Source organism: Rhamphochromis longiceps, linkage group LG9 (genome assembly GCF_057381845.1).
Source record: "Rhamphochromis longiceps isolate RC_006_pf linkage group LG9, R_longiceps_female_GT1.1, whole genome shotgun sequence".
Lineage (NCBI taxonomy): Eukaryota > Metazoa > Chordata > Actinopteri > Cichliformes > Cichlidae > Rhamphochromis > Rhamphochromis longiceps.
The window spans coordinates 22448579-22471420 of NC_140565.1; the positions used below are offsets into that span (position 1 = coordinate 22448579).

At 37.5% G+C, this 22842-nt stretch overlaps 2 long non-coding RNA genes across 3 annotated transcripts; one reads left to right on the forward strand and one right to left on the reverse strand.

Annotated features, from left to right (window-relative positions):
- Window positions 1-2156: 2156 nt before the first annotated feature.
- Window positions 2157-19884, reverse strand: LOC146662319 (uncharacterized). Of its 2 annotated transcripts, XR_014913340.1 has the most exons (6): window positions 19642-19884; window positions 18932-19003; window positions 17071-17129; window positions 16327-16395; window positions 4126-4198; window positions 2157-4026 (listed from the first exon to the last, which is right to left on the reverse strand). It is a non-coding gene; the product is annotated as an uncharacterized LOC146662319 (long non-coding RNA). The 2 variants fall into 2 exon arrangements; XR_014913341.1 differs by lacking the exons at window positions 16327-16395; window positions 17071-17129; window positions 18932-19003; window positions 19642-19884 and adding an exon at window positions 6021-12163.
- A 235-nt stretch (window positions 19885-20119) lies between these two features.
- LOC146662320 (uncharacterized) lies at window positions 20120-21417 on the forward strand. Its single transcript, XR_014913202.1, has 2 exons — window positions 20120-20577; window positions 21169-21417. It is a non-coding gene; the product is annotated as an uncharacterized LOC146662320 (long non-coding RNA).
- The last annotated feature ends 1425 nt before the right edge of the window (window positions 21418-22842 follow it).

A 22842-nucleotide genomic window follows, 5' to 3' on the forward strand; every position in this document is an offset into this window, starting at 1 on the left:
CTCTCCTGATAGTGTGCACACATCATAACTTGAAGAAAAAACAAATACATTACAAGCTAAAACATGGCATTTGCTCTTTTTAAAGAAAATTACAGACATTATTCATTTGCACAGCACAGCAGTCCTTTCCATGCAAACACACACTTGTTTATGTTCAGAATCGTCGCTGAAAATCAGAATCATGGGTTTTGAGATTAAAACATTTGCAAAAGCTTCAAATATTATGCAAGGGAAAGCCTTGAACAATTCCCAGGCATGTTTCCTCAACAATGCCTTATCTGCATTTCCATACTTGCACCACTAGTCTTTGAACGCCATGTCTAACGGCCAGTGACTAGCATTAGAGCAAATAGGGCTGCACCCAGCACTGTCTTTGAGACGGTCAGTGTTCCTCGTTGCTTCTGAAAAGAGCCTGTGCTTCTATCACAAGGAAGAAATTGGAGTCGAAGGGAGAGAGCGAGAGAGGGTAGGGGAGGGAGGGGTGAGTGCAAGAGGGGGAGAGAGAGAATGAGAGAGAGAGCAATGAAGGTCAAAGCCCGTCATGGCTGCAGGTGGCTGGTTTCCCCCTCCCGCCCCTCAGTAACCCATTCTCCACACACAGCTTTTTCACTCGCCAACTCATACTCTGTCTCTCACACACACACACACACACACACACACACACACACACACACACACACACACACACACATATCTCAGTATCACTTGGTTTATTTTATTCTTGCATGGCACACACACACACACACACACACACACACACATCCAAATACTCCATTCAATTGTGTTCCTCCTCACATGCGCACGCAGCCCTGTTGTTTTGATCCTTCATTCAGCGCATCAATAGGAAGCTTCATCAAAATATTCACAGGCAGAGAAGCTCCCCTGAAGTTCAGATAGGGACACCAGCGCATGAACAAAAGCTAAAGCTGTTAGGCTGCATGGGCACTTCTTTCCTGGAACAAAAGGTTTTATCTGAGAATAATTTGTCTCGTATTGGGAAGTAGAGATTCAGGTGGTCAAATGACCACCAGCGGTCCTTTTTTGAGGCTCCTCATGGTTCAGAAAAGTCTTGCATTGCTGCCAAAATACCATATATGACCGTGTAAAGCTGGGGAGGTAACACAGAGATAAAAAATCTCTGCAGAAACTCTTAAAAATGCCTGGGATAAAAGCAATTTTATTCAGTACTGCAGACAATTTTAGAGAGTTCTCATGTTGTAAAAAATGGAAGTGGGTGCAGGATACATCAGGAAAGTATCAATGTCTACCTCTACACACAAAAGGGCCCCATCCTGCTATGACCTCTCCCACCATCCTCCCCCTCCCCTACTGTGTCATTTACCCACAGTTTCTAAATGCTTCCTACGGCCAGAGTGGAATCTGCTCAGAGCTGCCTGGGCTTTGTGGCGGAAACATAATTAAAGTGGTGAAAGATGTAAAAGGTGAAGAATGGGGATGACATCAGGCCAATTTCACACTTGGCACTCGAATGGCTAGGTCCAAGCCAGGACTCTTGCCTCGCAACACAGATCAAAGCCCACTGTCACCGCACCAGTGCAGGAAAAAAAAGAGGCAAAAGGACACCTAACTATGCTAATCCCCAGGACGAATATATTTTAATCTTGTTAGAATACAAGTTAATGCTGTGGCTCAGTGGCTGAACTTTTTTGGCAAGAATGAGAGGTGGACAGAACTACTTTTACCTTTTCTACATGAGGTGCCTCTGTCTGGCACCGGATAAACAGTTAGAGTCTGAACAAACTTTCTTTTGGACAAACTCACCGTATTATCGAGCCACATACTGTACAGGGCAGCAGATAGCAGTGAAAAGGCAGTGAAAAGGCAAGCAACAGTTTTCATTAAGAACAACGATGGAAAAAAGAAAAACTGTGTCAGTGACCCCGGCTGAATCCCCACTAGGGCACCTAACATGCAAAGGAAATGAGTATTTTGTGGACTGGTTTGTCCCCTCTCACACTGAGCCCTTCTTTCTCAAAAGCACCTTGGTAACCCTTGATCTCTCATGTATGGAAGTCAGGGTGCTGGGGCCTGCAGAAGTTGACTAGGCAGACAATAGCAAGCGGATGCTTTCTGGAGAAGTCACACCCAGGCAACTCTCATTTCACACACCGTGTTTGAGTGACCCTTGAAAAAAAAGAAAGAAGATGCAAGACTTTTAAGCAAAGATTCTTTTTGTTCACTTGAAGAAATTCAGGAAAAAGAAAAAACATCAATGCACCTTTTCCCATGTAGCTACCATATTTGTTTCCTAAAGTAATGTTTTCTGCTCAGCGAGACCAAATTTTATGCTGCGTTCAAATTTCACAAAGTTGTTTTTAACACAGCATGAGTTGCACAGCTTGTTCTCTATACTGGTGGATTTATGGATGTGTCATATATTTTTAACAAAAAGATGGTAAAAGAAATATAGGAACAAAATAAGAGAAGCAATTACAGAATAGGAAATGTTTATTAATAAAAAGTTATTTAATATTACGGTCATAGTTATCTTACATTTAATTTAACATAAATACATCATTTCTTGCAGTTGCACCTTAAGTTGAATCATGTCTTTTGCAGAATGCGTCTGGTGTAACACTGACTACGGCTTTGGATGAACTCTTGTCTTTGATTGCTGTTACAAAATATTACAATAAGCACTTTAGAACTAAAAAAAAACACCAACTTTTAAAATAATTTCCTAATATGTCTTATGGGTCATCTTTTTTGGCAAGTGGAAGCAAATATCTTGCATGGCACAAAACACAATGTTTTCTTTTGGAACATCTGCAGATATCAATTTCTGAATGTACATTTACACCTAAAAGCAGCAACTACAAAAATTATTTTCACTAATCATCATTATATTCTTTAAATTTTGCATTGATCATTTATTGTTCAGACATTAGATACACAAAATCCCCAAACACAAAATGCTTAAACATTATCATCAGATTAACAGTTTTATCTGATTAAAAGTCTAAAATCTATATATTTTTAAATTTGTCAGTACATGAATATAACAAAAAAAGGCCAGAAATAAAACAGATATTTTATCGCAATTCAATAAATTCAAAAATTTCTTCTCAATTGGACACCTTCTCAAACTGATCAGGTATTTGCTCTAATAAGAAATCCTGAGATGTGGATAACATTTTCCAGGCCCCTCATTTTGAGTCCATCGTGTACAAACGTTACACCATCTTTAAGTATTGCAACACCTAGTGCTGCAGCTGATTAACAGTGGAACATTTTTCTACCATTTGACCACATATCCTGTACAACAGCTATATTAATAAAGATTTTCTCAATCATCAGCTTCAGTTATTTTAAGTGAAAAAAATCAAAATGCTAATTTGAGTGAATATGCCACTTTGCAACTTCAAACCTGAGTAAAATTTACCCTCAGTAATGAACAGATTTATGTTTCCTTGCATGAATGTGTTATTTAAGCCATATGTAATGCACTGGAGTAAACAGTGTATACAAAATTTGTGCTGAGTTTGTCTAAAACAGGTCTGTAACAACATCACAAAGCCAAGATTAAAACATCAGCACTCTGGTGGAAGAGAAATGCACACAAAGGTATCAAAGGCATCAATTTGTAATGTGCGCTTCATTATAATTTCAAAATGAGTCTAGCAACAACAAAAAAACGGATCCACTTAACAGAAAAACTCAGGTTGGTTCTGTTTCTCCTACATTCTTCTTCTACATACTAAATAAAGATGTACAATGTACAGTCATGCCAGTTTTGGCCTTTTTTTTTTTCTTTTTCTTTTTTTTTATACAGAGTTTGTGTTGCTCGCTGACACACAGCCAGACAGGGTCAAGGATATATCTGACTCACCTCAGGCCCCCTTGCTTTCCCCAGGGACTGGCCTGTCACTCACTTTGTGGTTACGGATCATAGCTGACAGAGGCACAAAGTGAGAGCTCGATGCTGCATCAACAGTAGCAACATCATCACCAAAACCCATCCTTAGCATGACATCTTCCTCCTAGTACACCAGCTAGCTCCCTGCACTGTGGAAAGGAAATAAACACATTCACACCAAGAGGATCATAATAAACTGTCATTCAGCGAAAGTAGGAAGAGCTAAAAATAAAAATTTGGACATTTACCTTTAAATTTTCCACACTGCAGTTTGGATGTAGAGTGCCTTGCAATAGAGCTGTTAAGAAGAAGCTGCCAGTCCTGCAAAGGTTTAAAATGATTGGGTATAATGCTTAATTTCAGCCAGTTTACTGAGATTGGTTATATCCATCTATGCTCTGTGAGCCATTTTAAAAGGGTCTCAAGCTCATTGAAACAGCACTGGGTTGGTGTAGCGTACAGCCTTTAATTGGTATTAGTTAGATGACATAATAAGCACATTCACAGAGCTGTTTAAGAGCAAAGGGTTTCAAAAATCACTGATCGCACTACTTTGTTCTGTCAACATTAAAAATGAATATGCTCGCTGAAATACTGTACTGTATCACTTCAGAATACAAATGATGCAGTGGCCAATGCGTGCAGTACAAACAAATACATATTATGAGTAAAATATGAATATTTTAGGGTTTTTTGTTTTGTTTTTTTAACATCTTTAGATAGTACACAGCAGAAAATCCTGTGTTAATCACACAGAGCCCATAAGCAGTTGTATAAACCTGTAGCCAAAAACATGAAGAATGGCAGCACGCCAAAGAGCATGTTCATGTTCAATTACAGTGTAGTAAGTGTAACGCCTAATAAAATACTGCATACGAAGGGTTCGCTAATCATATTAGCCCTATTACAAGTTTTGAAATCAGCTCATAAAGAAGAATATATGATTGTTTTGAGTAAAATTTCTCACAAACTGTTGCTCAAAACAGAGCGTTACAGTAAAATACAGATGGCGGATGAATCTGTGACAAAATTTGCTAACTATTCAGTGATTTCAGCAGCGTGTTCCAGTCTAGACATTTTCGGATTCACATTGTACTCAGACGACTGAAAACACCAAAAAATAATGATCTCGCTTTGAGCTGGCATACGAGGCGAGCTACAGCTCAGTCGACTGTGCCTTAGCTCACAGTAGTGGGCGTTTCCCTCTTTCTCCCTCTCACTCATTTTGCTGCGTGCTGCCATTTTAACTGTTCCTGAGTGGCAGGCGAGAGGGCGGGGTTGGAAGTGGCGGCCATGATGGTGGAATCGCTACACCCACTCCTGAGAAACGGCCTCAACATCAAAGCCAGTTCACACATTAGGCTATGTTCTGGTTCAGGCCAAAATCAGCGACTGTAGGCATAGGATAAAGAGCGACATGTGGTAAATAATAAAAGAAACATTTCACTGTGTCTGTGGCGAAACATTCCCATTAAGGAATAATGTTGCTAATTATTTTCTTCTAAGCCTATTAAAATAGTTTGTTTTGGGGTTTGTTTGTTTTTAAAAAGGAACAAAGAAAAAAAAATCTAGACATTTGTGCATATTGGCATAAAAATTCTAGACAAGATCTGATTTGCGTTTTTAAAATTCAAACTCTTCATTACTACTTTTCAGTGTTTGTCTTCTTTGGTTTCCAGATTACGTTTAAATCTTTTCCAAGGAATTATCTATGTATAAGCTCTGAGTAAGCAGAGATAAAGAGAAACACTGTGCCGGATATTAATTTGAGCAACTGAAATATAAAATTAAAAATGTGAAAAAGGTCGAGCAACATACGAGCATAACAATGTGTAACCACACAGAAAATCTGTCTCTCGCTCAACAAGAAGGCATTAAAGCCGCTCGGACAGACAAGTGCTACTCAGCATTTGTTAAAACTAAGCAAGTAACTAAATTGAATTTATATAACACATTTAAAACCAAAGTGCTTTCCAATAAATTAAAATAAATAAAGGGCCTAAAGACTGATGCTTCACACAAAAACAGCTTATGTTAGTAGTCAGTTTTTGTAAGTAAGAGTTTAATTAATATTTCTATTGGTTTTACCTCCAATTTATTGACTGAATATCACATTTGTAAATGAAATTTTAAGATTACTTACTGTGTATGATGAAGAAAACATCCAAAAGTGCATCCAGTAAACAGCAAAATCACAATACAAGTCTTCCATTTTGTGACCCAACTGAAATTATCATATAATATAACTAGCAAATAATTAAATGAATAAAAAAATAAAACCAGTTTTGCCAACAAATTCATGCCTGTGGTTTCTGAAAGCAGATTGCGCATTATGTAGGTCACATCCATACCCCGCCTCATTTCCCCACCTCCAACCCTGAAATTAAAAAGAAAAAAAAATGTCTTCCTTGGATGACCAAAGTAGCTCCTAACCAACTACAGTTGAGGTCAAAGTTCACCGTGTCCCCCTTGGCAACACCAGGGCAACAAACAACAACTGTGTCTAGACAGGTCATGGTACACCCCCGCACCATGCCCAACCCAACCCACTACCCCCTGGCTTCTTCCGGAAGGAGGTGTCAGCAGTAGCCAAGTACAGGGTAAACAGGGCAACGGGGTGGAGGGGGGTGCCCTTTGGCCCTCATGAGGTCGGATCAGCACCTCCACCCTCCACTGATCAAAGATCAGCATCCTTCATGCCAGGGCCTTGGTCAAAGGGGGCAGGGTCGAGAGATGAACTCTACATTTCTGTAAGCTAGAGGTGTCCAGACCCAATTGTCTTCTTTCACGGCCCAAAATGGACCCTTCCGGTGCTGCTGATTACATTAGGGAACGACAACCTCTTTTCAAAAGAAGCACCCAGACAAAAGAGGCGCTTCCGTGCCCCTCGCCATCTGGTCCCAAAATAACAGAAAAAGTCCTAGGGATAAAAAGCCCAGCCAGCACACAGCTTTAAATAAAAGGAAATCTGTTTGAATAGATGGGATGGCTGGACAGATAAGCAAACATACAGTAAAGCCTCACATTTACGCAGAGATTGGAACCCAATCTACATCAGCAAATAAAGCAGCGTACATGGGCTCTGAGTAGAGGCCTGGAAATGGTATTCTGCCTGTGCACCAGCTAGAGAAAAGTGCCACACATATATCATCATCACTATTATTGGAAGATATACAACGCCAAAGGCCCTTGATCAGGTTAAACTCATTCGTAATGGAAATTAGATTAAAAACATTAAAATATATGACAGTTCTGAACTGGTAATACAATCTAGTCAATAGAAATTAAGATAAATAATCCAGGGCAGAGTACGTCAGGCACCACTGCACGAAAAAAGCCAATGTATTGGGAATTCAAAAGGATTTTCAACACATTAGGTTGATTGCTAATTGATTTGCAACCACAGACACTGTGTACTCTGTCGTATCCCTAGTAGTTCGTTTTTAGTACTTAGTCGTCTTCATCAGATGAGTTTCTATTTTGCATGTCGTGACTTTTGAATGCCCACGATTCAAACAAAGCAAAAAAACATTGATGCAGCTGATGTCAAAGATGATTTGGCCTATTTGCAGCTCAAGTTGCCTTGAAAGAGAAGAAAAAATGCTACTGACTAGCAGTTAGCACATTGTTATAGTGTCATTTATTACAGAGTCCAAGTAAAGAGCACAGTAATATCTTATATGGATAGTCACCATTGAAAAAATATTGTTTATTACTGAGAAATCTTTGTAAATTTGGGAAAATCTGAAATTAATTTCTCTAATTAAAGTCCTAAAAATGTTGACTCTAAAATAAAGCAACGGGAAGTTCTGAAACTATTTTTTTTTCAAAGATTATGACCTATTACAATTAAATACACTTTTGTCCAAAGTGTAAACATACAGGCAATTTAGGTAAGAAACATGGGATCCTGCTGTCACCTATTCTATAAAATGGGACTTTTGGAGCTCTGTTTTGCTAATGCTAATTATGTGCTCTGCTATGCATGGCCCGTTTTTCCTCTCAGTTTAAGTCCACAAGGAAATTTGGGGGAATAAACAACCTCATTAGTGGCAAAGGTGATGCTGCCCTTGATCTTGAATGCTTCTGTCAGGAGAAAGGACAATGTGCAGCATTGAGAAGTAAAGTTAGATTGAGCAGTCTCCCCACTTGGGACTAACAGCTATGTTAAGAAAACTGATTTATTTTTTAAAATAAAAATGCAACTGCAATGTGGAAAAAGCACAGCATGAAACCCAACTTCAAACATTAGTCATTACATTAGATAACTTGTTTAGGCCCAAAGCTGCTAAAAGGCTCTCCAATCAAATACTGTCCATCAATCCGCACTTTGATTATTTAGCATTGCTGCCTCTTTAAACTCCATCTTCACAGATCAAGAGCTTAGCATTGTGTTTTAATTTAATGCTTTTATTTAAGGTTTAATCACCAAAAGTTTAAATATGAATAAAAGGGATGTAGGAAATATGAAATAATGCTAGTGCCGGGAGAAAATGATGATTTAATATCCAATGAACCTGAAGAAAAGTTTTAAATAAAGTTTCTTTTTCAGTTTTCTTTTAATTTTAGAGCCATTCTGCAAATATATGGCTGGTCTTACATAGTGCAAGTTTTATACAAAGATTGTTTTCCAACCTTTTCCATCTTTTCTTCATATGCTTCACTCTTCTTCTTCTTGTTTTCTTTTAGGAACTCAACCTAAATCCCACTCTAGTTTTATGTTTTAAACATCATACAAATAAGTAAAATGTGCGTGAACACAACCAAATAATTAAAAAATATGGCTGCACACTAAGTGATCCACATCTAAGCTGTCGAAAATGGTCAGAGGCTATAAATACACCAGCTAATTCATAAAAATGAACTGAATGCAAATGGAAGTCTGCTGGTAGGAATTCTGACAGCTAAATCCAGAGAGGAGTGGAAATTATCGTCGACTTCAATGTCTTAAAAGACCAACTCCACACATGACAACAAGCTCCTCTTATCCCTGCTGTGATGCAGCAACATCCTGCAAGATGATATTTTCATCTGTGTCATTTCTAGAAAAAGCTGTTCATATCGAAACAATATGAAGAGAATAAACAAAGGTGGTGAGGCGCTGTGATGTGTAAAGCTCCAGAGTAAAATAAGATATCAAAATAAGAGTGTTTTATTTTTAATAAACACTCCAAAGTTTTAAACTTCAGACATGTCACTCTGATACATACAGGTATAACTGCTCTAAAATGCTAAAGACAGACTGCATTGATGTGCATTTAGACCAGAATTTGACATGTATAAATATGGCTCAGTCACTCAATTGCCAATGCTGTAAAAGTGTAATGATGTCGCTTTCTTCAAGCTGAAAGTCAAACCTCTATAACACAGGCAAACACAAATGCACATGCACAAATTCGTGGTTGATTTTCTTTGCTTTTTGTTTTCTCAAGAAGTACTTTTTGGCTTTGCAATTATTAATAAAGGCAGTTATAGACAAGAATATCAAATTACAGGACAGCTACAGTCAAAATGTGGAATCTGTCAGGTTTTTTTAAGGTTTGCATGCTCCAGGATGGCAATTACTGCTATACCGTAAATACCTCTCAATCAAGGAAACGTTAAAATTTACATTAAATGTGCACCAATCGCATGCACGATATAGCTGTTAGCCAATTACCATCCACACAGCATGACAATTACAGATAATTATTATTTGCATGTCCTGAACCAGTGCAACACTGTCATAAATGTTAGAGCTGGTTACTGCATTGTTCATTTTACTGTACATGAACTACCTCCCCATTATTTTTCCAACTAGGAGAAAAAAATAAGTAGAAAGAAAACAGCTACAACCAGAACTAAGCAAACTCTTCATACTGCACAGCAAATAGTCACACACTTGCTGAAAATTTCTACCATCTCAGAAAAAAACGTGTCAGACAAAATGCAAGAAAACAAAGCTTCTTTAGACAACAAACATGAGAAAAACTCTCTACAGTGCACTGACTCTCTAATCTTTCTATCTCACTAAGGAGAGTACACTTCCTGTTGCTGTCGTTGACTGACCTTTCAATCCACCAAATCATCTACAAACTTGTTTACCTGTGGCTAAAGCAAATCTAAATAACAGCAACACAGTAAAGCCCAACCCACCACTGAGTCACTGCATGGGTGTCTGCTGGGGGTTGCACATAACTGGCAGAAACTAGCTCAGTGGGATAAGAGAAGCGAGTGTAACATATAGAGGGCAGGTGGTGCCAGTCATGTGGAGTACATGTGCGCCGTCCCAGTCTGTACCGTCTTAGCTCCATAATGAGTTTTTTCCTTTAGCAATCCCTAAAATTATGTCATCAGGCCTTACAGAGTACTCATTATTGACTGCAACAAACAAGCTGAAATAGCACTCAATCCTATGGAGACATGAGAAATGCATTCCAGGGAGGGACTTGAGTCGCTGTGTGAAACCAACAAGAACCAACATGACACCTGGCATTTTACAGCTAAAGTGGGTTGATGCACACTGCTGAGCACAGTAGCGAAATGGCGAGACATGCTTCTTAATTGTGCAGATTTGAGTGTAGTGTTCAAAATAAATAAATATTTAACATATGGTTGTCCAAAAAACCTGAAGCCTTCTTTTGGTTTTGCAGACAGATGAGGTTTACTAAGCTTAAAGAAGGAACTAAATCTTAATATTAGGAAAGAAATAGAACATTTAAAAACAGATTTTTGTTTTCTGGTGGGGTTTTTTTGTTTTTAAAGGATGAAATGTCTCTACAATTTTTTTTTAAGTGCATTTAAGTAAAGTTCATGCAATGCACAATGGGAGAAAAAGGTTCCTACAATAAGTTTTTCACATTAGAGACCATAGATTAAAAGCATAATGCAGTTTTTAGGGGAACAATTGTGACGTTGGAGCTGTGGGAAAATGTTCACCAATACATTAAATGTAAAACATCTACGTGTAAATCTAATATAAAGGTGACTAATTCAAAGCGCACAGCAGTCAGAACCTAACTTTTTAAATCAGTGTTTTTATGACAGCACAAGGTTTCAATGCATTTGGAAGAAAATTCTCATACACATTAAACATTAACATAAGCAAAACTTTTGCAGAAAACTCGAATACTGCTGAGCCCAAAGAAAACTTTGCTATTTGCTTTACTTGGTAGTTTTACAAACAAATACAAATAAAATACCCCTTTAATGTCGCTTGTAAAACATCGTGTAACACAACAGATTTATGTGCCGCTAGTTTGTAGATGCAAGGAAATTAAAAGGACACACCTTTGGAAAATATGTAATGTAATGAGCAATTACTCAAATGTACATCAAGTGTTTAGTAAAGGCGTTTTTCTAATTTACAAATGTGTGCGATGACTTCTGATTGCTATTGTGAATAAAGTCAAACTACAATAAGTAATGTAAATGATTAGTGTGTAGCGAGAGTTCTAATATTTAAAGTTAAGTATTTTTAGAGTTGGAAATTGACAGCTGGAATTTAAAAAAACGAATCTTATATAATACTAGACTAATAAAATCAAAGTCAAAAGAAACCCTGAAGAACTGATGCCGCCTGCATTTCTGAAGTCTTGCAGCATCTGTGCTTTCATAAAAGTGACATGTACCCTGACTTAAAGACTGTGCAAACATTTTAAAGAGGGTAATTAGTAAATAGTTAAAGGAAGCAATCACCTAGCAATGAAGATAAAAGGACTCAAAGGAAAACAAACTGGAAATGGGCTGGTACCATTCACATCACAGTCGGATTCCAGAGGTTATATGCTAAGTCCTGTTAAGAGTCTCAAAGGGCAAAACATTGAACACTGAGGACTTCTGCGTGAGTGTTCATAAAACCCAGCCTGAGTTTAAGCACACAAACATGAAAAATATCAATTTCACATTTGGTTTAACGCTTTCACACTTTGTGTCACTGACACCCAGAGAGAAGGGCTGTGGAAGACAAAACACAGCTCCTGGATAAGGATCATGTTAATGCCTATCAATTAGGATCAAAAAGGGATTAACCGGCATGGTTGCAGCAGTGGGATGGGAGCCCATGCAAAGTCACTGAATACTAGGGGTCAAACCCCCGACTTCATTAGGCCTGACCTTTCCACGCCATTGTGTGACAGAGAGATCCTGCAGTCTGTGGGTGCAGTCTTACCCATCTTTTAAGGTTTGGGAGTCAGATATGAGACATGCAGAAAAGCTGTTGGAGATAAGTGAAATATGAAATATTCACTTTCAAAGTCCAGGGAGACTTATTAGGTTACTGCAACTTAGTGCAGGTGGGTATTTACTCATCAACCCCCACACTCTGCAAAGGAAATCAGTTTTTCACCTTAGAGAGAAGTGAGATTTACTAATTAGTCATGGTGCAGCCTTCCCTCAGTATGATGTACCGCAGGGTTGATGAGCTCTAACTCTGTCTTGCCGTCTTAATTCACAAAAGGTCAAATGGCAGAATGAAAGCAGGTATTCCAGGTGTGTTCAAATAAGACCCAATTAGGGAAAAATGCAAGTGCACCCTCAAGTCTCAGAAATCCAGCTTTGAGGGAAACTTTTACCAAAGCCACCGCAGTGGTGAAATTTTAATGCTTTTGTATGTTAACGAAGCAGTTTTTGTAAGATATGAAACAAATGACAAAAATATAAAGCAGTAACATACACACCGATCTGCTCTACATACTATTTGCACCAAACTACTGGCTACTCCACAAATGACGTTTCTGACTTTTCACTATAAAAGTATTTTGCAGATTTATTCTTACATCTTCATTTTTGTGAATATAAAGTTAATGCAACAAGTTACACTTTACCCCAAGTATGTCTTTTGTTAAAATAACCAAAATTTGTAGACGATGGCGATGTGTACTATATTACACGGAGGCAAGGAGGACTCTCGAACTGCCATATTATCATCTTACCAGATGTTTATACTCACTCATGGTGATAGTAGCTGATCAACCAAGCAGCTATCAATTTTAGAAGATGTCTTGATTAAAATATGCACAAAACAATATCTAATAACTCGTCACAATAAGAATGTGTTTTGTCTTCCTAATTACAAAATTCTGTCCTTTAATAATGATACGAGTCAAGCTTTATATAGTGACTATTGCACTGGTATACTATTTACTGCACGTTCAAACCTTCATTAGAAAGCCGAATACTGTTACGAACAATAAAATCTCCAAAAAGCATTGTGCAACATGTTAAACACTACTGTAAAAGCATACATGTCTTTTGACACAAACAAACTGTATAACTAAGGTCATTTTCAAAGCCGTAGTCCACTGTAAAATCTTATGTGTTGACATCTCAGAGAAAGAGTTACACAAGCAGAAGTTCACCTCAACCCAAAAGTTTCCTCCCAGAAGGTAAGTACTTATTGAGGCTGTTGCTCACTATAAGCAAGCACACAGCCTTGCAGTGCAGTCAAACAGTGATCACCAGGCCCTATGACCTTGTTTGTATCGTTTATGAGGGTGTTGTAAATGAGCACACTCCATTTAAAAGTCAGAGGTGGTTTTGCAATCAAATGAAACCAGGAAGTACTGCTGAAGCTGTCAATGCAACGCAGCTGAGTGGGAACAGACATGCTGCGTGTGCACATCTTAAGACTGGCTGGATCACAGCTAGTTGTAACAAATGCAAGCAAACACACTCCAGTCAACGAAAAGAGGTTATTTACTTACCTTCACAACTCTCAGAAATAACCGTGACATTTACATTGAAGTCAATGTGGAATTTCAGGCAGGCAGCCTTCTGCTAATGAAGAACTAATATTCATGTGATATGATGTTGTGGCTGCAGATTACATTCCCAACCTCAGTGAGTGTGTGCCGACTGTGATTCTTTAGTGATTTAAAATAAAAGAAAACTTAAAAAAAAAAAAAAAAAGGTCTGTTATCTCCAAGCCAAGATCCTACTGTTGACCTAAGATCAATTCAATACTTCAAAAATGTTATTTTGGCTCAAAGCGACAGAAAAATTCACCAGATAAACAGCTTTTTATTATTCTGTTATTAAGGTTTAATGGAACCACTTAAAGAAACATTTTGAAAAGTAACATTGGATCAAAACGGTGAAAACAATTTAGGCTTATTAACAAAAGCATCTGCAGTCAAATGAACTAATAATAAATATTAATAAGTGTTCAACGCAATCAGGATTTCAGCTGAAATAATTTCGTTTTAGTAATCATAATTTCAAGTGGAAACTATCTAAACCACCTGCATGCATAAGCTGAACTTAATATGGTTTAGCATGGCTCATTTTTAAAATTCATTTAATTATTTTTTTAACAAAATCTAACAGGTCTGACATTAATCTATAGGTTTGGTAATTCTGACCTGCCTCCTGGCCTCATAACACCTAAACACATGCATAAATCCAAAGTCCCTTTTCCTCTCTCTATTTTAATGGCAACAAAGCACAGACCCAGCTTAATGTTACTGACAGCCACTGCTGTGTTACATGGCATCAGAATACAGTGTGGCTTTACATAAGTGGAGGAAAACAAGTATTTAGTGGGTGGGTAAAGGTTAACTAAATAGTTTCGTAAGACAAACTAGCAGTTCTACATCGTTTTATACAGTACATTTAAAATAAACGTTGCAATGGGTGGACTTTACTTTCCAGTGCAGTCATTAGCTAATACAACTTCATTAAAAAGATGCATCACTTATAAGAGCCTGACTGAAATCTAACACACACAAAAATACAACACTATATCGCTCTAATATAATTTAGCGTCAATAAGCATAACTTTTCTATACTATTCTATAATATACAAACAATATTTTATTACACTCATTACATTTTAGAGATTTATACACTCTGCTCAATAAAATAAAAACGAACTGTGTTTAAATAAACGATTAAAAATAACTTCAATAAATACGAACAATGCGTAATAATCGTACAAATCAGAAATAAATTTGCTATCAAACCGTTAATGCCGCTAAAATTTTATTACAAAAAATATAAAAGGTTTAAGATGCACAACACGCTGAAAAAAAAACATTTTTATTAATCGTGTAAATGTATTATGTTAATGCACGTTTTTATTATCGCCGAATGCCTATAACTTTTCGACAATTTACAGAGCAAATAAAATTTAAAATCAAAAATCAAACAAACATTTATTGCTTCAGAATCTTCTCTCGAATGATCATTTACATGGCGTGACTTAGTGATCGTCATTTAAGTCTGATAGACTTCAATAAATAACAAATAACAAAATATGTGTATTGCACGTTTTAAAGCATGTATTCCATGTTAAACTTTTAATAGTACGTTATTAGAATATATTACGCTGGCGCTTAATTAATACTTTTGATTTAAATCTGAGGTGATGAGCATTTTCAGTAAATCATCTTAAACGTGGCATCAAAAACATTTGAAAGTCAATTTAAACATTTGAAAATGAAAAAAGAAAGCATTACGGCAATAAGAAAAAACACACTGCACTGAACAAAAATTAAAACTTTAGAAGACAAACTAAAATACTACTACCACTACGCTAAAAGTACGTTTCACATATACCCATAAATCTCTTTGACTGGAAAGTTTTAGTTCATACAAGTTGTGCCGTTTTCTGTTAGGATTTATGCTGAGAGCTCAGATTTCCTTTTCTACGTGCTACATTACAGTTCTTCTCTTTTGCCAGTGCCTAAACCTAAGATGGACGTTGATGGCTTTGCGATATCGATGGCTAAGACCGGCTGAGGGTCACAGCTGTGCAGCTGTTAGAGCAGAAAAGGGAAATGGATCCATGTTTTGGCAGACTGCCAGGAGACATCTTAAATACAGAGAAAACCTTGATTTGAAAAGAAAAAAAAATGACACACCATTGTCAAAGGAAACTGCGTCATTACGTAGCAAAAGCCTGGTGAGCTAAACATCCCACCATTTACAGGAGACAATGGCAGGTGCTGCTGCTGTACAGAGCAATGCTTTGAAACAGGCTCAGATTTTAGTTTGTATGTGCACAGAAATAACCCACGAAAAGCCTGTTTTTCCCAGACATCATCATGATGCTAGACCTCGTGACTGCACTTGTGGGTGGAGACAATCATCCAATAGAAAAACAGTATGAAGATTCAGAGCGCCTCTTGCATCAGCATTTTCCAGTCAACGCCTCAAGTATAACTTATAAGATCCATATCTATGATTATATTATGAAGAGATCAAAAATGTGTGTTGGTAAAAAAATAAAATAAAAAAATAGTGAATGACAGCAGTGGATTTGATTAGCCAAGTCTCACCATCATATCATGCAGAACTGGCATTGCAGGCAGGAGCTCAAGCTCTGGAAATGCTGGTGTGCAGCGGACTGATATTTCCCTCAGGCAATCGCATTCACTCACTGCAGCACCTTAAAGCATTCCTTGAATTGCTTTTCTCAACTTTAAACGTGCCCAAATGTGCTCTAATGAACAGGTCAACACAGATCTTACCATTTGGGCGGGTATACTTCAGGGTCAAACATATGAAGGCATGACAGACTTCAAGAAACCAGGGCTCTCCTGTGAAAATGAAAGGGAAAAAAAAGCATTACAGGACAACTGTGTGTCTTAGTCAACGCTCACATTCTTTTGCACCACACAGAACATAGCAGAAAACTGAAATGCCAAGGATTAAATTAAACACTTTGTTTTTTTCTTGTTTATCACAGCTTTCTTCAAACTATTCCAACTAAGTCTGCGGCTAAAAAGTCCCCACACATAAATGCCATATTGGCTAGACGGTAAGTGTGGCTGAAACAGTTTAAAAACAAATCGTAATTGTGCGGAAACACTTAAGCTGCAATTGTTATTCACTTTATGGTAGCTGACACAATTACAGATACATAATTTAGGAATGATTTTATTTGAAGTTAGCTTTAAGCGATGCATCGCTTTAATTTACAGTTTGATTGGAGGTAGTAGTGATTAAATAAATACTCATTTAATTAATATTGTGGTCACAGTTACAAATAATAAGTAAGACATTTCACTAAAACTGCATTACAAAAAAAAAAGAACAAAAAAAATCTGAAAATGAATCAGTAACGTATTATTCTGTGTGGCATACACCCCCAAAATGGCTCGCTATTCTGTGTTATTGTGCTACTGTAGGTAAATCACATATTTATTTATTTATTTATTTATTTTAAAAGGTATCAAAAAGAAATATAAGACTGCTTTGCGCGCATTTCTTACCTTTCTAATTGCATTTCCAATCATTTTTTGTCAGACACTGGTTCAGGTTAGGGACAGGCCTGCAAAAATACTGCATGTTTTATATGTGGCTACATGATCAACAAGCTCACAAAAACACCTGAAAAGGATGAGACTAAAGAAGCCGTCAGACATCAGAAGAGTATGCACTAAGTAGGTGTTAATGAAGAGATCTGTCCAGGCTGGTCACTGATATGGCAAACAGATAAACATCACAGACTTAAGCAGTGGAAATAACTCGTAATGTCAGAGGAAAGCTTGAAGCACTTTTACAAGTCAAAGTTAATACTGCCTGCCTCCCTCTCTTTAAAGAGGATTCTGTAAAGCATTACTACCGCAGCTATAATTTTTCAATAGCGTAATACCACTGTTATAAATCAATATCCACTTCAGGTGAAGCAATGCATCTCCCAAAGACATTGTACACTTTTTTTTTCTTCTGTTATCGTGCATCCCACTTTACAGCACTACCTGTGGTATGAACACACTGGCTGTTAATACAAGACTCATTCAAGTCTAAAGCGACAAAAGCTTTAAAATAAAAAATTACAAATCATAAAAACTAAAGTATAATCTTACAGACTACATCGTTATTCCAAGTAATGCTTTCTCCTATGTTAGGTTACTTTTTAGTAAACTATTTGTCTAAGACTCGCTGGATTTTTTATGAACACAAAAATATAAACATTCACACTCTCAAATTTCATTTTCAACAACACTGGAACACGACTGCATTTTGTACTGCGTATTCCTGTTGAGACCACAGCCTTCTGAAGGTGCTGGGCCAAATGCTCAGAAATGCTGAGTAGTTGCACGACAAATTTTGGAATACCCTGCAAGCCTTATGCAGTGATGAATCAGACAAAATGGCTACCAAGCGCCCCTATAAAAGACCGGCATGCAGCAGAAGAGAAAGAAGTGGGGAGGAAAGCTCTCAGATAGTCAAGAACTGCACAAAAACATTGCAACTTTCCATTTACTGGGTTGCACTGATCCAAGGATGCTAACTAGTAACAATCAATAACCGACCGAAGAAATAACTGAGCTGACGATTACAATAAATGTAGGTTTGAAAAAAAATCTGTGAAAAGAGCTGATATTCACTACCCCTTCTACCTTGTTGTCATTTATAACAAGACGTGTGACCATTTTTGCCACCGTTTTCCTCCTTTACGTTGATTCATATATACGTCATGGGTTGCAACAATACTTTAGCAGCCATCTTGCCCTAAAAGAGCAGACACTGAAAGGAGGGAGGAATTCTCCCCAAGTCATATGACCGCACTGTCTGCAGACAACTGCAGTGAAGGAGGAAAAGTGTCTAGACTAGTCTGTGGCAGCAGCACATCAGGCACACAGCCACAGTGGCACACAGATTACTTTGATCGTGTTGTTAAAGCCTTACCAATATTTCTGTTTTCTGTAAAGTCTTGTGTTTTAGGATAAGAAACTGTTTGACAAAGACATCTTTCGGTGGTCAAACCAAATTCATCCAGGCTGGGCTACAAAAGATGTTTAAAAGCACACGTAGGGATTTCAGTTTGGTGCAATACTGTAGCCATATTTATTACATTTATTAAAATATGTGTGCATTTTGAATATAGTATAGATTTCTAGATGTATTTTTTTTTATCCACAGTAAGTGTTTTATTATACTTTGAAGCTACAAAAGGGAGAAGTTCAGGTCAAATTCTGAAAACTTTTAGAATTCAAATATTAATATCATGTTTTGAGGAAAATTTTCAGTTAATTTACACAGCTAACAACATCCTGCATAACATCAACCCACACTATAAGTCAGTTCAAAAATCTCTATCTTAGCCTAATGCGCACAGCAACCAACCTTTCTGTGCTCTTGTAGGCTGCCTTCTGGATGGTGCACTCCTCTTGAACTCCAGGGCTGAAGGGTGATTCCCTGCAGAGCACAAGCAAAGATAGGAAAAGAAGAAAAAGAATTCATACAGTGTTCATTTTCCACTACCCTGTAGTCACATATACGAATTTAGATTCCGTAAATGTGCGTCTACTTGCAAAAGAAATGCATTGTAACCAAAAATGTGGTCTTTTTTTTGTCAGTGTAGCTGAAAGGGTTAAACTGAGAATAGAAGAGTCCACCGAAGGCAGCATTTGCCTTCAGGTGTCTGCTGACTAACAGGTAGCTAAAGCGCGCATGGGGTTAATCAACAACCTCACGTCAGCAAAGGTGCATCACCTGCGCGTCTTCCTGAAGTAGTGAATGAGGTGAAGCCTCCACAACAAAAGAAGCTACTGCTAGTCGAATTTATACAAGTAAATAAAAATATCACAATATGCGTTATTTTATTATTTTTTACAGTCTGCTACGTAAAACAAGCTGCCTTAGATTTTAAGGTCTGCAATTTAACTGTTTTCTGTTTTTTTTATTTTTTAGTCAAAAACACATAGCTAACATTCACAAATAAACAGGTTAAAAATGAATTTAAAAAATAAATAAAAAATAAAATAAAATAAAAACCAGCTGTGTAATGCTGCAGTACACTGGGCAACTCTCACTCTGACGCTTGCCGTACCTACCTGTGCATAAAGAGCTGTCTCCTGATAGACTGCAGAAGAAAAAACTTTCACAACGTTTATCTAGAAAAAAAATCTACATTTTTGCCAGAGCGTGGCGACTGGTGGGCGAAGGCGCTCGAGGAGGAGAGCAAAGATCCCATTTTCCAACAGGCGGCTTCCTTGTAAATGAACACAGATATCTAAAAGTCCATTTTCAATTTTATCTATTTCAGACAGACTCCAGACAGTCTCCAAACGGTTACGTGCCTGGTCCTGCATGCGCGTGCACGCCGAATGGCGCGGGAAGCGGCGATAACAGATCGAGAGCGACAGCGCGAGCGGCCAATGGGCAAGACGAGTCGAATCTAGTGTCCAATAATAATGGGCCATAAGCGTAAGCCCCGCCCCTCCTCCTCCTCAGCCGTCTGTTGACAGTGCACTGAATAAAACAACAGTCTGAGTTAAGCAGTTCATTGCGCTGAGATGTGGGTCACTGACTGCAGCCTATCCACGCTGGGAAAAAGGCACAGATGCATGGTGTTGTGTATTCAAGAAAAAGCATATAGTCTAAAACAGTTAACATTTTAGGGTTAAGACAGTTATATTCATTCATACACAGCAAATTCAAAAGTGTTAAATTTTTTGGTGTTAATAGTCTTCTTGCAAAAGTAGAGTTAATTTTACTCTAAGCAGAGTCACATTCTTTTAATGTAACTCTGAGGCGTAAAATGATAGTAGTTAAAATCGAGTGTTAAAAATGAGTGTTTCTCTGTCAAATCTGGAGGTGTTACAATGGAAACATTAACTCTTGACCTCTTAACTCTGAACTCCTAGAGGGGCTATGACACCAACAGAGTAAATTCACAGACTCCGCCCCCAGCACGGCTCCAATCGAAGCTGAAGTGAAGCCGTTTCAGAACATTTTGCTCTACATATTTGAGTTGTTTGCCATGCTTGGTAAGTCATTTTTTCAAAGATTGTTTCAATTATTATGAGCTTTTACTTCTGTGGCTCTTTGGAGTTGAGACAAAGCTGTGTGAAAGGCATTAGCCATGTTGCTCGCTGATAGCATAATATTCTGTTTTAGCTAGCTGAAAGGTATTGTTTGCGGGCAAATACCACAGCCTTGAAAAACAGCTTGCATGTGAATTTTCAGTCAAACTTTTGGTCAAATACACCTAAAACAATGTCTAGAATGTGAAATGTTGGTATAATGGTGCTACTTGAAGCCTGAAAACGATCGCCCATAAAAAAAAAAACAAAAAAAAAACGAGCAAACAGCAGCAGCAGATGTCCTGACTGGGTTCTACGTTAGCATTTAGATCCCTCCAGAGTTTTGTGCACACGGTTTAGGTAAAAATTAAAAAGGTTGAGGTTTTACATTTAGTTCAGTATTACCTGTTGCCTGTGTCCTTGTCTTTTGGGAAAATACTTTACACAAGTAATGGCTCAAAAAGGATTCCTTTTTTTTTACTGTGCTGCAATTGTTTACTGGATTATTTGTGCCATTAATTAGTGTCAACTAATTTTTATTCAATCTCCGCACAGGATATGCTTGTGAAGATGGAATATGGGGGAGAGCAGAAGTGCGTTGAAGTTCCACAAAGGGATGAATGAAGGACATGCATATTGTATTGAAGAAATAAGTGATGAGAATGCTGTTATTTGCATTTACCATGTCAGACCTTTTGATAAACAAAATTCTAATGAAAGTGAGAACATGTACACTGTTACATCTTTCAGAAAATGTTTTGAAATTGTGGTGCACAGTTCAGAATAAATGTTTTTCAAAAACCATTGCATCTTTTTAGTAAATGTTTATTTCCAAAAGAAATTTCTAGAAGTTCAGAACAGTAAAATTCCCACTTTTTAGAATGAATTAGAAGATAACTCTTACGTAGTTAAACTAAAATACTCTTTGAGAGTTAATATATAAACTCTTAACACCAAGTGTTAAATTATCAACTCCAGACAGATTTGGTGTTTAACACTAAATCAGAGTTAACATACCAACTCTCCAAAAAGAGTTAAATTAACACTCTCTGGTGTGGACCCATATAGACACTTTAATAGTGTTGAAATCAAATCCGACAGTGTTAATTTGGACATGCTGGATTTGCTGTGTACCCTTTTTTAAAAATGTAGCATGTTCCTCAAGATGGATAGATAGATGTTTAAATACATATAAAGGCCAGACAGCTTTGATAGATACGGTCTGCATAATGCTAGAGTTATTGATTTTATGCACAATGATGAAAAAGTAAGTTGTTGAATACATTAACCCTAATAGTTTCCATGTTGCCAAGGACTTTCCCCTTATTGAGAAAACAGAACCAATTTGAATCTCCAAATCAGCATCAGAAGGTCTCGGCTGATTTTTTTTTTTTCTTTCTTTCAAAGTTTCATTCATTCACAAAAATATTCCTACAGACCATTACAGCCCACCCCACCCCATCCCACAGCCTTAGCATCACTTTCTCCAGACAGCTGCTGATCCTTATGAACTGACATCTAAAACTCATTGTCTGGCACAAAACAACTTCCAAGTTGGCATTTATATTCTGTCAAAGTCTACACAAGGCATACAGGCGAGTTTGTTGTAAAGAACCTCTGTCCTTTGGGTGGAGAATAACAAGTCTTGTCTCCTTCGGCTTTGCACCCTGTAATTTGCATTGTTATGGAAAACCGCTGGATTTGGACAGAGCACAGAATCATTGAGGTCAGCATAATAGAGTGTGACAGGTCCCCTTTTCAAATCTATTTGGAAGTAAAATCAAAATTCCTGGGAAAGTAGATCCATGGAGCATAGAAATATCTTATACAGCTTTGAAAACAGATGTTGTGAGTGAACATGTAATGAGGTGTGGAATATATGTATTGATATGGACTGCACCTGCAGAGGTTGGGAGGCTGAAACACCAGACCTTTATAATGTCAGAAAGCATGTTATGGGCTATAAAAGCACCTGCAATGGGTCTTGCCAGATACAATTTTGGTTCCAACTTGGAAACTATTATAAATATGGGCTTGTTAAATTTCAGCACAGTATTGGGTGTGTCTGCAAATTCACAATGCTTTGGATAAACAGCTTTTCATATTAGTTTAAAAGAAAAAATAAAGGCAAAGTCCGCATTTTGTCTATCAGTAGCTGCAGTCTATTAGAATTCACCGACTATATTTCACTAACAAAGTCCCGTTACACTTTCTCAAATTAAAAATCTC